The sequence below is a fragment of the Dama dama genome, chromosome 23 (assembly GCF_033118175.1).
Source record: "Dama dama isolate Ldn47 chromosome 23, ASM3311817v1, whole genome shotgun sequence".
Taxonomy (NCBI): Eukaryota; Metazoa; Chordata; class Mammalia; order Artiodactyla; family Cervidae; genus Dama; species Dama dama.
The window spans coordinates 42,884,156-42,898,960 of NC_083703.1; the positions used below are offsets into that span (position 1 = coordinate 42,884,156).

Here is a 14,805-nt window from a genome sequence, read left to right on the forward strand (position 1 = left end):
TTCTTTTTTATTAACAGTGCTTTCCAACATGAACTGACCATCTGTTTTAATCTGCATACACAGTACCTTTCGTGGCTTTACTCCACATTTCCATCTGGGTGTTCACCCATTTAACACAGAAGGACTCTTCATATGACATGTATTAACCATTTCAGGATAACTGTGGGATTTATCATCCAGATGAGGGCACTGGGTAAGTACAAAGGTGGCAACGGATAATGTCACAGGACCAGAGGCATGAACCGGCCTCTCTGGAGCAGATCAGGGCAGTGACCATATCTAGCCATCTGCCTCTCACCGCAAATGTTCCTATCATTCTGCAGACCGGGGCTCATGAGGCGCTCCGTCAGCTCGGGGACAGAAACCACAGCCGCCACCACATGGGTGCCTGGCTCCAGCCAGCTGGGCTGTCGCCAACCAGGCTGAGCCCCCTGCACAGGATGCTCTGGGTCAACGAAATTGCTTGAGGAGAAATAAATGGCCCTTCTCTGAGATGTCATGCAAGCCTAGTGGACCCGCAACCCAGACAGCTCTCCGTCCTCAGTGTCACCCAAGCTAATTACAGTGTTGGGGGGAGGTTACAGAATGAGCTATTGATGTACCATCCCTCAACTCAAGTCAGTGCCTTGGAGATGGCCACTAACATCTGAGAGTAGGGAGGGCCCACTCCGCAGACGGGTGCAGGATGAGCCCTGCCCAGCAGCCCATGGAGACCCTGCCCATCCGTCAGTTTCATGGTGGGAGTGTCACGTGGAGTGTCTCCTGGCGGAAACTCCAGCCTGGTCTCTCTCTACCGGCACCCCCACCTCCCCAGGGTGGTCCCCGGCACCAAGCTCCAGCAGACTCTACTCCTGGCCAAGCTTCCTGCCAGGTGGGGACCACAGTCCTCCTCCCTAGGCCAGGGTGAACCCGATTCTTGCTCAGGGAGCCCCAGGGAGAAGCTGAGCTCAGATTTCCTCCTCAAGAGCCTCTCTTATTCATCTCTTCTTGTCAATGGTGTCTTTAGTGTCTCCAGAGCAGAACATTTTTTAAAATGCCCTTCATCTTTACAATAAAACCAATTTCAAAGATAAGCATGACCACAGAGCTACAGAAGTAAAGACAGTGTGGACGGGCATGCAACCTTGCCCAGCACCCCTCCAGCACCGAAACCCAGACAACTTCCTGTCTTAGGGAAAGCCTGAGATGTCACAGAGACTGAGAAAGGCGAAAATGCCCTGAGCACATGGATTTAGCCCTTACTGTTTTGAGCCGACCTCTCAGGAAGGACATGCCCGGAGTGATGGGGTGGGGGCCGCACAGAACCAACCGGCTGGCAGGAACGCCGTCCACGACTGAGGAGACCCTGGCCCATTGGTCCACGCCGGACGCCTCCCCTGTGACCACAGAAGCACCTCCCGGGACTTTCCTCACCCACCCCGCTCCCCAGCAGCACCTCTCTCCAGAGCCCTCCTGAAGCCTCACCCTCCCTGTGCGGGGCCAGAGTGTCCATCAGGGGCTCAGGTCCGTTTAAGAAGACAGCCCGAGGCTGAGCAACCCTCTGAGAGAGGGCCAGACGGGACCACAGCTTGGTGGGCAGCATCGACGGCTGCTTTGGGGAAGTGGCCATGATGGCCACCCTCACCTGCAGGAGCAAGGGCGTAGCTCCCACCCCAAGGGTGACGCTGCACTACTGCCCGGGTCCGAGTGGACGGAGCAAGACAACCGGGGTGGCCCCCGGCCAAAGGCGATGGGGTAGACACAGGGTGGGGGACGTGCAGGAAGGGCGGGCTGAGGACCCACACGGGGGCCGCTGCTCCTCTCAGCTCATCGGCAGGTCTCATGGTCCCCGTGACACACAGACTGAAGAAGAAACTGTTTATCCCTGACGCGTAGCTTTTTAACCTGCTAACCGACCACAGGAGATCTTCCTTGCTGACAGTACTTCTCCTCACCCCTGATTAACGTAAAACAATTTAACATTGAGTGAAGAGGCGGTAGGAGCCCCTTGTCGCAGGTTCCAGCCCGCCACCTGGAAGGTCTGAGCCAATCACATCCTGACCCCCGCAACCAGGGCAGGACTCGCGAGGACCCCAGCGAGTCTTGTGGGGGCGTCTTACCCTGGAACACGTGTGCTGCTGGGAACAGACCTCACAGCTTCACACTGGACACCCACATGCCACCCACACGCACGCACTTCCCTTCAATTTGCCTGCCAGTCTTTGAAAATCTGCTATTTGACAAAGATGAAATAAAAGATTTTAACCACTTAATACAATTCCTCTAAATTCCTCACCCTCTTTCCACAAATAACAAAGAAATTATCTTGTGAGTTGGGTTGAGACAGCCCCTGGCAGAGAGGGGGGCTGGGGTGGTTTTCCATCTCCTGTTTGCCCCTGAACACCGCGGGCCACCAAAGTTGCCTTCCAATATAAAATTCCAGGAACAGGAAGTGAGGCCGAAACCTCAGTTGGGCGGTGCATCCAGGATGACTGACGGCACGTGGCCTGACCTCTGCTGACACGCTCGCGTGGGGGTGTCGTGACAGCGAGCACCGCCCATCCTGCAGGGGCCGCTTTGTGTCCCACGTGCAGAACTCAGAGGCTCAGAGCAGCCAGGGCCCTGTTCCATCAACAGCCCCCTGGGGGGCAGCAGCAGAGACCCCACCATGGCAGCAGGGGCCATGGGACTCAGGGGCCAGCAGCATGACAGCTAGGCCCCAGAGGCCAGGGTCAGATCAGAAATAACCAGATGGAAGGTCAGGCATTTGAACTCAAGAGATCAGTCACTCAGAAATGAGATGGCAGAGACTGGAACCATCGGCACATCTGATGGGAAAGTCCTAGGTTTTTAGTCCACCACAAGCTTCATGATGTGCTAGAGAGATATTAATTAATAAGCTAGGCCCTTCACAGAGGGCATCTGAAGAATCTCTATGGCCCATCACCCCTGCGTCTGGAGTACCCATCACCCCTTGTCTGTCCTGCCCATCACCCCTGAGTCTGTCACTCTTCCTCCTAAGCTCAGATATGTTCACAACTGTCGGTGAGGCCTCCTCACCTCAATGCACACAGACCCTTAAACCTGAACTATGCCCTGACACCCGTTACCCACCCAGCACACCCACACCCATACTGCCTGCAGCCCATTTTCTGGGTCTCCAGGTGCCCCAGCTTCAGTCGCTGAACCTCATCTAACCTCTGTCCATGTCTCCCCCTCACCTCCTGCCAAAGCCTCTTCCCAGGGAGCCCCTGCTGACCTCCACCCCACCCCACCACGGGCTCAGCACCAGCACCTCCTGCCTGGACAGTGGCTTCCCATCTGGCCCCTTTGCCTCGTCCACCAAAGAGCATCCAGAACGATTTTTCAAAATGCAGTTCTGATTGTTATCACATCCCTTCACAAGATCCCAGCTCCTGTAGAATAACATGCAAGTCCTGTAGCCAGGCCCCTGGGGCCCTCATGATTGGCACCTGCCATCTCGTCCAGGCTGCAGGCCTCACTTTCATTCAAGCCAGACCCTCCTGGGGGTGGCAGCTCAGGCCCTCCAGCCTCTAGTCCAACACCCCGTGTGAAGGTGAACCCTGGCGCATCCCTGGTCACCCAGCCCGACTCCCGAAGCTCTGCCCTCCTCTCCACCCTGATGCACTCACCGGTGACGTTCACACTGGGCAATGAATCTGTTTATGGGTCACTCTGGCCCACAAGACTGAGCAACGTGAGGTCAAGACATGTCCTGTGTTTGTAACTCCAGTACCAGGCTTCGAGCCATCACATGCCCGCTGAAGAGAAGAAAAGGATCTAATTAAGCCACACGTAGTGCATGAGTGGATGGACAGATGGAAAGATGGGTCCCACCACCATCCCTTTGCGTATTGCATTGCTCCCTCCTGCCTACACCAGTGAAACCTCCCCCAGGCATCTTCTCGGGTGCCGTTTACAGCAGCAGGACTCCCCTTTCAAGGCTCCCTTGTGTGCAAGCATGTCTGGAGGTGGGATGGGTGTTTCCAATAATATTCTTGAAGCAAAGAAGCCTCCGGACACAGCAACATTGCCTCCTAAGGTGCCACTGCTAAAGCAGAGGCCCCAACTGCTAGAGGATAAAGGGGCCTTATCCAGACGGGTAAGTGAGCGCAGGACCAGAAAGGAGTCGTCGTGTGTCATCTCTTGTAGGGAAAACAAGGCTGTGACGGAGAAGGAAGTGAGGGGCCTGCCAACCAGAGAAAATGACAAAGAAACCTCCTGGACATTCATAGCTGTGACCGCCAAGTAGCTCTGACTAGGCAAGGAGAGGGATCCCAGGTCCTAGAGCCATCACAATCAAAATGCGATGGAACTTCACTGACGACAAGTTAACGTTTTATCCCCCTTCCGAGCATCTGGCAGCGGAAGCAAAGGCTTTTATCACATGCAGAGGACTCAAGATAGATGAGCAGTCAGCGTATGTTATCTTTTGAGAAACTTCAGAGGACACCCCAAGAGAGCTTAAACACGAACTCTGAGAACACCTTCCCAGGACAGACGCCCTAGGGACTGTTCCTCTGCTCTGCCCCCTCCCCATCATGACTCAAAGGTGACAATTACCTGAATTTCAGTGGAAGATTTATTACACAGGCAACAAGAGACTTTTTATACTGAAGCCTTTTGTTTGATTGTTCTACCCTCTTGACAAATCAGAGAGTCAATAAGGCAACAGCAGAAGAGATAAAAAGGTGAAACATTTTCAGGACTTCCCTGGAGATCCTGTGGCTAAGACTCTGTGCTCCCAATGCAGGGGGCCCAGGTTCTATCCCTGGTCAGGGAACTAAAATCCCACGTGAGTTTGCATGCCACAACTAAAAGATTCCACATGCTGCAATGAGGATCCTGTGTACCACATCTAAGACCCCATGCAGCCAAGTAAATAATAAAATAAAAATATTTAAGAAAAAGTTGAAATATTTTCAAAGAATCATTATTATATTGTAAGTAGTGCTTCAGCCTAATTTAATACACAGTTCAGAGTTTCTAATAGTCTTGGCTTAATAGTCACTCTAAGTGAGAAAAAAGTGGATGTAAAAGAAGAGAGAAAGGAAAAGGGAAGAAATAATTTAGCTGTCCTCTGGGTGCTGACTTGTGACCATAACAGATGAGAAAACTGAGGTTTAGAAAAGTTTTTTAAAAGCTAACTGAGGTCATAGAGTCATTGAGCTTTGATGGCAAAATGCAAGCCTGTGTATTATCAGAGGGGATAAGGGGACAAGGCCCCAGGACTGCAGAGATAGAGGCACCTGGCAGGCAGAGGGGGTGGCCTGTCCAACACAGAACCCACCAGAGGACAAGGACAGAGGTCTGCCTCCCCCCAGGGCACAGTGAGCATCCCTGATGCTCAAGAGAGACTTGGGAGTAATCATGAATGAGGAAACCAATCATTTCAATCTACAATCAATGACAACAACAAAAAGTGAGGAGAGAGGATCTGTGAAGACAAAAGAGAAGGAAATTATCAAATTCAAAAATATAAAGGTGCTCAACATGCTGAAGTGGACAAAAACCAAAGGAATGAGAGACTCTCAAAATTGACCACAGAGTCCTAATAAAGTACAAAGTGGAATTTCTGAAAATGAAAAATATAATCGTTGAAATTTAAAACTCCACGGGTTAAAGAGCAGACTAGGTTTAGCTGGAGAGAGAAAAAGTCAACTGAAGAGCAGAATGTCAAAATTACACAGAAGTCACACCTGGGAGAAAAGAAACGCAAAATAAGAAAAGCACTAATGGTGGAAATCCTACCGACAAAGATAACAAAATAGTCACATCTGGAATATGCCTGTGGACCTGTCCACAGTGAGGCAGCCTCAACTGGTGAAAAGTGTTTTTAAACAGGGGTGACTGTACCAAGTGCTGACAGCACTGCTGCTGGGGGTGAAGATCAGTCCAGCTGCTCCAGAAAGCAGCCTGGCAGTTTCTGCAGAAATTGAAAACACACCCACCCAATGACTCACCATTCCCCCCGCCCCAGGAGAAGCGAAAACAACGTCCGCACAGGGAATTGCGTGAGGACATTTACAGCAGAATTTTTGTTAATGGCCAAACCTGGACAAAATGAAACACACATCAGCAAGTAATGGACAAACGGACAGAACCCTCCTCCTCAGTAAGAGGAAAGGACGCAGGAACCGCAGAGTTCTCCTCAGGGACATCACAAAAGAGGGGGGCTGGGAAAACTGTTCAGCTGCGCAAGTCCCCCACGCAGAGCTGCGGGTGGCCGGGCCAGTCTCTGGGGACAGGATCAGAGCACAGTGCCCGGGGAGCCGGCGGACTGATGCCGGGGATCGTGGGAACCCATGGCTCTGTACTGAGTGCATGTATCTGCAGAAGCTCATGGAATCACCCACTTACGATCTTACATCCACTACACGTAAATGTGTCTTCAAACAGATCAAAGTAGCAAGCCTCAAAGATCACCATTTGCATAAATCCGGATTTGGAGACAAGGGGAAGAAGCAGCCCGGGGAAGTAGGCCTGACAGCCTGGGGTGCCCTCCTTGGGCAGACCGCCACCTCCTCCACCTCAAGAATGACAAAATTCAGCTTGTCGCCCTTTGACACTTCCGGTCCTGTGGGCAGAGGCAGGGGCTGCGGGTGCAGGTGGAATGGGCAGGTAGCTGCTGCAGGGGCCACATGCTGACAATGTCTGTCCCCCTGGCTCCCACCTCAAGGGGCCAGGCAGTCTCAGACCCCAGACCACCGAGCCAGTGGAAGTCAGCGGTTCCACCTATACCTGTGTCCGTGAAGATGCCCCTGCACCTGACCCTCTAGGGGCAAGGTTCCCACCCGGGCCTTCAAATGGAGGGAAAGGGAATGGGAGGTGGGGTGACTGACCCTCCATTCCATAGCTTTCAAGCAAAGGTCAGGACCCAGACTTGGCCTTCCCAGACCCCACCCGGTCTTCGAGGTCATGGCCAAACTCATATCTCCAAGCTCAGCCCCTTGGTTCCCTTGTTTTTTTTATTGGACTACAGTTGATTTACAATGTTGTATTAGTTTCTGTTGTACAGCAAGGTGAATCAGTTATACATATACATATATCCACTCTTTCGGATTCTTTTCCCATAAAGACCATTACAAAGTATTCAGTCAAGTTGCCTGTGCTATACAGCAGGTCCTTATTAGTGGTCTATTTTATAGACCTTTATAAAGTGGTCTATATAGTAGTGTGTATATATCAATCCAACCTCAGACCCTCGGTTTCTAAAGCAACAAGTTCTGACTCCCCAGAGCAAAGTGTTCCCCCCACCCCACCCCAGTTATCATCTCTGATGGACACACACTGCCCTTGAGCTGTAACCTATAAAGCAACGCAATCCACTCCTGTCGGCCCGGAGCATCGGCCTCCATGAGAGCGGCTGGGAACATCCGAGTAAATTAGTCATGAGGGAGCCTGTGGGCTGTGGAAGGTAATAAAATATATTGACACTGGCAAGAGTTAATTAAAGCTTTACAAGAGTTCTCTCATGAAGGGCCTTTGAGTTCAAGCCAAACTCCAAAAGCCTGGAGAAATTAATGAAATTCACACACGTCCCCAGCCTGGCCATCCACATAGGTACTAATAAGCCATCGACAATTAACATGAGTTTACTCTTTTGTTAATGACTTAATTTGCAACAGCAGAGTGTGAAAGACAGCGTTGTGCAGTTCGCAGGAGGCAAAGGCATTCTCAAAGACACACACTTGCTTTCTTACAGCACATTTTACTTTGGGTGATAAGGAAATAAGAAAAGAAAGGTTATTGGTGCCATGGTGCATGCAGGTCTAATGATGACACCTCTCTCTCTGGGGCACGGCTGGACTCCCTCACCCGTGGGTCAGTGGAGCCATGGACACTAGGAGAGCCACAGAGGCGCTGCAGGTGTGGCCTGAGGCAGACCTGCAGAGACACACAGCCTGCAGAGGAAACACACCCAGAACAGGCTCAAGCCACCGCCCTGAAGGTGCTGTCCCAGAACCAGCATCCAGGGGCATCTAGGCCAGGGGAGGGGCCGGCCTGGCCTCCCTTGGGAGTAAAGACTGTAGTACCCTTGGGCCAGAAGCATGTTTCCATCTCTATTCCAAAAGGACACGCCAGACTCTGGCTAAGCAGTTATTTTAGGGATCATTGGACTGCTAAGGAGCCGTGCCAGCTTAAATCAGATGTTCTCAAAGTGGAGCCTCACCTGCCAACTTGTTAGACCCACATATTCTGGGCCTGCCAGAACCCTGGACCAAGGGCAGGACAGGCCCAGCTTGGGCTCTAATTCTCCCACAGGTTCTGCCTCTTGCTTCCCTTCATTGCCTTCTTTTAAAGAATCACCCTGGGGAAAAGGGAGCCTGTCACTGGGCCCCTGGCACGAAAAGGGGCCTGGTGACAGCTGGAGTGGTAGAACTGGGCTGCAGCAGGTTTGGGAGGCTTTACTGACTCTGGGAGAATTTAAACCAAGTCCCTGATGTCACTGGGCAGGATGGGGTCCCCAGAATTCAATATCAGAAGTGCAGCTACTTTGTGAATAATGTGCAAAAATAGCAAGAGGAACTGAGGGATGATGGATGGATGATGGATGGATAAATGGATGGATGGCTAGATGGATGGATGGATAGATGGATGAATGGATGGATGGATGGATGGATAGATAGATGGATAAATGGATGGATGGCTAGATGGATGGATGATGGATGGATGGATAGACAGATGGATGGATGATGGATGGATGGATGGATGGGTGAGTGTATGGATGAGTGGATGGCTGGATGGATGGCTAGATGGGTGGATGATGGATGGATGGATGATAGATGGATGGATGGATGATGGATGGATAGATGGATGGATGGATGGATGGATGGATGGATGGATGGATGGACAGATGGATGGATGGACGGAGCTGAAACTGTTAGGTGTCATTTCAGGGGCTCCAAAGAGCTCCATTACCATAGTCCTCTATGTCTTAGCACAGAGAAGAATTCAGTGAACAGCAAAGTGATTTATTAAAATAGGACATTTATGAGGCTTGCAAGCAGATGGGCAAGGAGGTACCACACCCCAAGAACTTACTGGGCCACAGTTTTATAATCAAAGGAAAAGGAGGGAGGGGGAGAAGACCTTCTTTGTCTTTCTTGAGTAGACCTCATGCTTCCATCATCAGCTTCCCCTCCAGGTTGGGCAGGGGAGTTTTTTTGTCCCTACATGGTCCAGCTAGGTCCACAAATTATTGTTTTTATGTGAGCAGAGAGCATGTCCTAGGGATCATTAACTTATTGAGCTCACTGGGCAGGATGTGGGACTCATGCCACTATTGTTTTATTGTTTGGGGTCACGCCTCGTGCTTCTGTTGTATGGTTTTGTTGAGAGGCAACCTGCTTTCTTGAATAATCATTAACTTACAGGGGTCTCCCATAGTTTTCCTACTTACAATTCCCTAGTGGGATTAACTATTTAATCATCCAGTTTGTGCCTTTTATCTTTCTCTATCAGAGCCAGTATAGAGGAAGTTAACTGTGGCATCTAGGGGATGGCACGTGAGTATCCACAGGACAATTCATTCAGTTTTTCTGAAAAAGCTTGAACGTTTTTCTACTAAAATGTTGCAGAAGAAATCAAGTGAGAACTTAATTTCATGATCATCCCTTTGACCCTGGATTTGCGGTTCTGTGACAGCCGCACCCACCACACACACGACATGTTAAATCCAGCCAGCCCCAAGCTGGGCCGGTCCAACAAAGTTAAGGGAGGTTGCGAAACCAACCCTAGCTCACGACACAACTTGGGGTCAGGAAACTGCTATGTGGAATTTTACACAAGGGCTGTGGAAACTAACGGCAGAAGGAAAGTCAGTGAAGTGTGTTATCCACAACACTGTGGAGTCAAGCAAATGAGGCCCGAGAGTTACAAATGCACAAGGAAAGGTACGCCTGGTGCCTGCATGTGTGTGTGTGCTAGTCACTTCAGTCGTGTCCAACTCTTTAGATACCCATGGACTATAGCCCGCAAGGCTCCTCTGCCCATAGGATTCTCCAGGCAAGAATCCTGGAGTGGGTTGCCATGCCCTCCTCCAGGCGATCTTCCTGACCCAGGAATTAAACCCACGTCTCCTGCATTGCAGGTAGATTCTTTACCGCTGAGCCACGGGGGAAGCCCCACTTGGTGCCAAATTAATGGTAATAAATGGGTCGTCAGACACCGAGGGGTGGGGACTGAGGCAGAGAAGCCATCTTCACCCATTTCAATCTGCAATCATCCTAAAATATGAGGAGGAGGGATGCAGGGAGGAAGGCAAACCCAGTGGTGGGATGGGTGGAGTGTCTGCCTGAGCAGAGTGTCTGGTGTGTCTGCCCAGCAAGAACCTATGCTTAAACCTGTCTGCGCAGGCTGTGTCTCCAGTCCAATCGCCACCCACATCTCCTGGTGAGAAAATAAACAAGGACCACCCAGACGAGAGCAAGCAAAAGCCACCTCCCTTATTCAGAGTGTGTGACAACCAGGGAACTCGGTCACTGGCATGTGGTAGGGACAGGCATGCAGGCCAGGGTGGGGGACATGGAAGGTTTCAGGTTGGCAGGGGGACGCTGGCGGCAGGTGACCAGAAGTGGGGCCCAGCTGGAGACACGTTCTGCTTTCTTCCAGCTTTCGACCCACAAAACGTAAGGGCAAAAGCAGCAGCAGGCGCTGCTCCAAACCAGGACCCTGCCTGGCCGGTGTGGTAGGCTGACCAGGCTCACCCACCAGGGCCCTGAGTTGAGAGCCCCACACTCCACCCAGAAGAATTGTGTGTAAAGAGCTGGCAAGCCTGTCCTTCTGACCAGGTCACCAGGCCAAGCGAGTGAAGGGCTGCCAGGGTTAGCACATAAAAATACACGGAATTTGACTTTTAGACGTGAATGATTTTATTGTGTAAGTATACCTCACGCAATACTTAGAATATGTGTGCTCAGTCACGTCCAACTCTTGCAACCCCATGGACTGTATCCCACCAGGCTCCTCTGTCCGTGGGATTTCCCAGGCAAGAATACTGGAGTGGGTTGCCATTTCCTCCTCCAGGGGATCTTCCTGACCCTGGGATTGAACCTGTGTCTCCTGCATTGGCGGGTGGGCTCTTTACCCACTGAGCCTCCTGGGAAGTCTACTTAGGTTTTATTACACTGTACTTATACCAAAATATTACTTTAATTTCTTTAAAATTCAAGTTTATGGGGTACCCTGCATTTTAACTGGCAACCTTACGTAACGGGCATCAGAGGCCAAGCCTTTAGGTGACCTATGGACAGAAGCCACAGCACTGCCACGAGTAAGGCAGTGTCCAGGAGTCAAGGCCCACTGTGCCTGCGGTCATAACTGGAAGATCTAGCAGCATATGAGCTTCAGGGTGGGTTTGATCCAGGAGTTTGTTAGAGCTGAGTCTCTAAAATTCTGCCGTTAGAACTTCCTCCTCAGCCAGGCTGTCCTCCTATACCAAGAAGGCTACCAGCAGCTCTGGGGGGCTATGTGCTGCTTAACTGATGTACATGAAGAAAGAGGGGGGAACAGGATCATAAAGCAAGACACATTTTCCTCCCCCCGCCGCCCCCACCACAGACATAAGTCCTTTGGTCATTTGTCCATCTGTTAACCCACTGAGCTAACACGGGACAATCAGAGCCCACTCCAAGAGCCGGTGTCAGCCCCTCCTAAACAGAACCCCTGGGCTGTGGGGCCCGATGGCCCACTGCCCCACCACCCCACAGCCCTGTCCTGACCATGCAAGCAGCAACAGGTGTGGTAAAGTTTCACCTGCAGGCTTAGCTGCAGCGGGTGGTAAAGTCAGGGAGGCAGGGGCCCTTCCAGAGAGGTTTAGCCTTTGATTCTCTCTGGACCCACCCGAGGCAGACATGTCCCCTCCCCCACGCTCTTCTTACAGTGACCCCGGCCCCGAGAGATGGGGCTGGCTTTGTTTCCTGTCCTTTGAGTCTAAGTCAGTCTGCTTCCCTCGTAGCTCAGCTGGTAAAGAATCCGCCTGAAATGCAGGAAATCCTAGTTCAATCCTGGGTCAGGAAGATCCTCTGGAAAAGGGATAGGCCACCCACTCCAGGATTCTTGGGCTTCCCTGGTGGCTCAGACGGTAAAGAATCCACCTACAATGTGGGAGACCTGGGTTCGATCCCTGGGTTGGGAAGATTCCCTGGAGGAAGACACGGCAACCCACTCCAGTATTCCAGCCTGGAGAATCCCATGAACTGTATAGACCATGGGGTGGCAAAGAGTCAGACACAACTGAGTGATAAGCACAGCACAGGTCTGTGGTTTTGACAGAAGTAACCCCGTGTGATTTCGAAGGCTAGTTCATAAAAGGCAATGAAGCTTCTGCCTGCCGCTTCAGGAGCCACCAGGCCAACAGCCCTGCAGAGATCTGTCCAGACGGGGCGTCAGCGTCTTAGGTGACTCCAGACACCCCCTGGGGATCTCCCCAGGGACATCCCAGATCTAGTGGAGCAGCTGTGTCCAGTCATGCAGCCCCCATGTGCAGAAGCATGGCCTTGACAAAGGGTTGTGGGCGGCACTGGGTGTGGGAACCCCACCCCCACGAGCACCAAACTCCCCCAGGATGAGGCCCGGCCTGGGGAGGGTGAAGAGTCCCCAGACCGAAGACCTGCAGAGTCCTCCCTGCTAAGAACTGCGTTTCCCCAGAGAGGGCCGAGGTCTGCTGAAATCCATCACCAAAACAGTGCAGACATGAGGACAGGAGCAGGGGGGTCCCAGAGCAGAGGAGGAAGCCCCCAGGCCCCAGCCCCAAGCCTGGGAAATGCCAGGCTAGACCTGCTTGTATCTTGGGTCACAGCACCACCATGTGGATAAAGTCTGCTCGCCCCCCACTCACACCAGCAGCTCTTTTTGAACCAAAAGCACCCTCCTGTTGTCCATTCAGACAACTACTGTGGACTTTAGAAAATAAAGTACATGCAGACATAAAGGGTCAGAGGCCCATTGGATAATCTTCTCCAGGGGCAATCTGTTTTTGTGTTTCTTCTGTACATTGTTTAGGTGCACAAAAGTCACACACACACACACATACACCCAGACTACTCCCAAGGCTCCCATACTCCCTGCTCTGCAGGGCCTCGTAATGCTTTTGCTAACAGTTGTGCTAGACAGATGGCAGCCCCCTCAGGCCACCATCGGGGATCCCCATGGCCAAGCTGACGTCTGTAGGCTTGCCAGCACTTCCGTCTCGGGCCCTTGGGCAGGGTTGGGGTCAGGGGGTGCAAGACAGCGGCCAAGACCACACTGCTCGCCTGGGCCCCAGCTCTTCAGAATGTCCTGTAACTCCTTAACCCTTGTGTCTCAGTTTCCCTGTCAAACAGTGTGGGGATTAAAAAAACGGAGCTTAGAAATTGGCTGGGCACAGAGCCAGTGCTGAACACACCCTCTAATCGTCACCACCACTGTCATCAGAACTAACGCAGCAGCACTGCAGGCAGAGCCCCGGCTCCCTGAGCCCAGCCATGGCCAAGATGGGCAGCCCGAGGCAGGAAGCTCAGGACCCGAGAGCCCCAGGACGGCTCCGGTGTCCCATTCATTCCATGGCCATGTGGCTGGGCTGCCCGGGAAGGACAGTCTGAGAACTGGATGGCTCCAGCCAATCAGCAACGGGCACGACGTGGAAGTCAGAAGGACGCCATGCATGCCAGTGACCCTCCAGGCCAGAAAGCTTGACCTTGGAGACCGAAGGTCTCATGGAGGGTTTGTGGAACATTCCTGGGCCCCCCTCACAGAGCCTGATCAGGAGTAGAGCCTGAGAAGGAAGCTGTACTTACATCTGGGGCAGGGAGTCCTGACCACACCGAGCAGGGGACCACACACCACGCTTCATGCAGGAAGAAGCGGCAGGAGGTGAGTGATGAGCAGGCCCTGAATGAATGAGTGGGGCTCAGTGCAGAGTCCGAGACCCCCAGCAGCCAGGCCACAGGTGGGGCCAAAAGAGTGCATGTACACACCTACACACAATCACACATATGCATAGACACACACACACAGGAATAGGCAGACTCTCAAGCTGTATACACTCTCACACAGATACACACACATGCATAGACACACACGTGAACAGGCAGACTTCAGGTTGTATACACTCTCACACAGATACACACGCACAGACACCTGCCCAAGGGTATCAGTCAGGTTCTCCAGACAGACAGAGGCAGTGGAGCAGGATTTATCACAAGGAATTAGCTTGTGGGATCAAGGAGGCTGAGAAGTCTAGATCCAGGACAGTCCCAGTTCAAGTCTGAAGTCTAGAGAAGACAGATGACCCAGCTGGAAGTCAGGCAAGCAGGGAGTATTCCTATTCCTCAGCCTTTGTTGTATTCAGGCCTCCAACTGATTGGACAAGGTCCACCACACAGGAGGGCTGGGTGCCTTAGTCAGTTTACTGGCTCCAACGCTGATCCCTTCTAAAAACATTGCTTATGAACACACAGGGGATCATGCTTGACCAAGTGTCTGGGCCCGCAGTGGCCCAGTTAAGTTGACACATAAAACCAACATCACAACATACATACAAAACACCCACTCACACAAACTTACACACATCTGCTCATAAGAACATATGCACCTTTCATTCATACTCAGAAACACATGCTTACACATGGGTTCACATTCAGATACATGTTCACGTTCAGAGAAGGAAATGGCAACCCACTCCAGTACTCTTGCCTGGAAAATTCCATGGACAGGGGAGCCTGGTAGGCTACAGTCCATGGGGTCACAAAGAGTTGGACACGACTGAGCGACTTCACTTTCACGTTCAGACACATGTCAAGACTGAAACAAAGACTGCTGAAT

General features: G+C 51.9%; 1 long non-coding RNA gene across 2 annotated transcripts in view; it reads right to left on the minus strand.

Moving 5' to 3' along the window:
• The window catches only part of LOC133044784 (uncharacterized), a 58,057-nt gene extending 54,305 nt beyond the window's left edge, over positions 1 to 3,752 (minus strand). For both annotated transcript variants that reach the window (XR_009690055.1, XR_009690056.1), the window contains exon 1: positions 3,633 to 3,752. This is a non-coding gene — a long non-coding RNA (uncharacterized LOC133044784). The remainder of the gene's footprint in view (positions 1 to 3,632) is intronic.
• Positions 3,753 to 14,805: the final 11,053 nt, after the last annotated feature.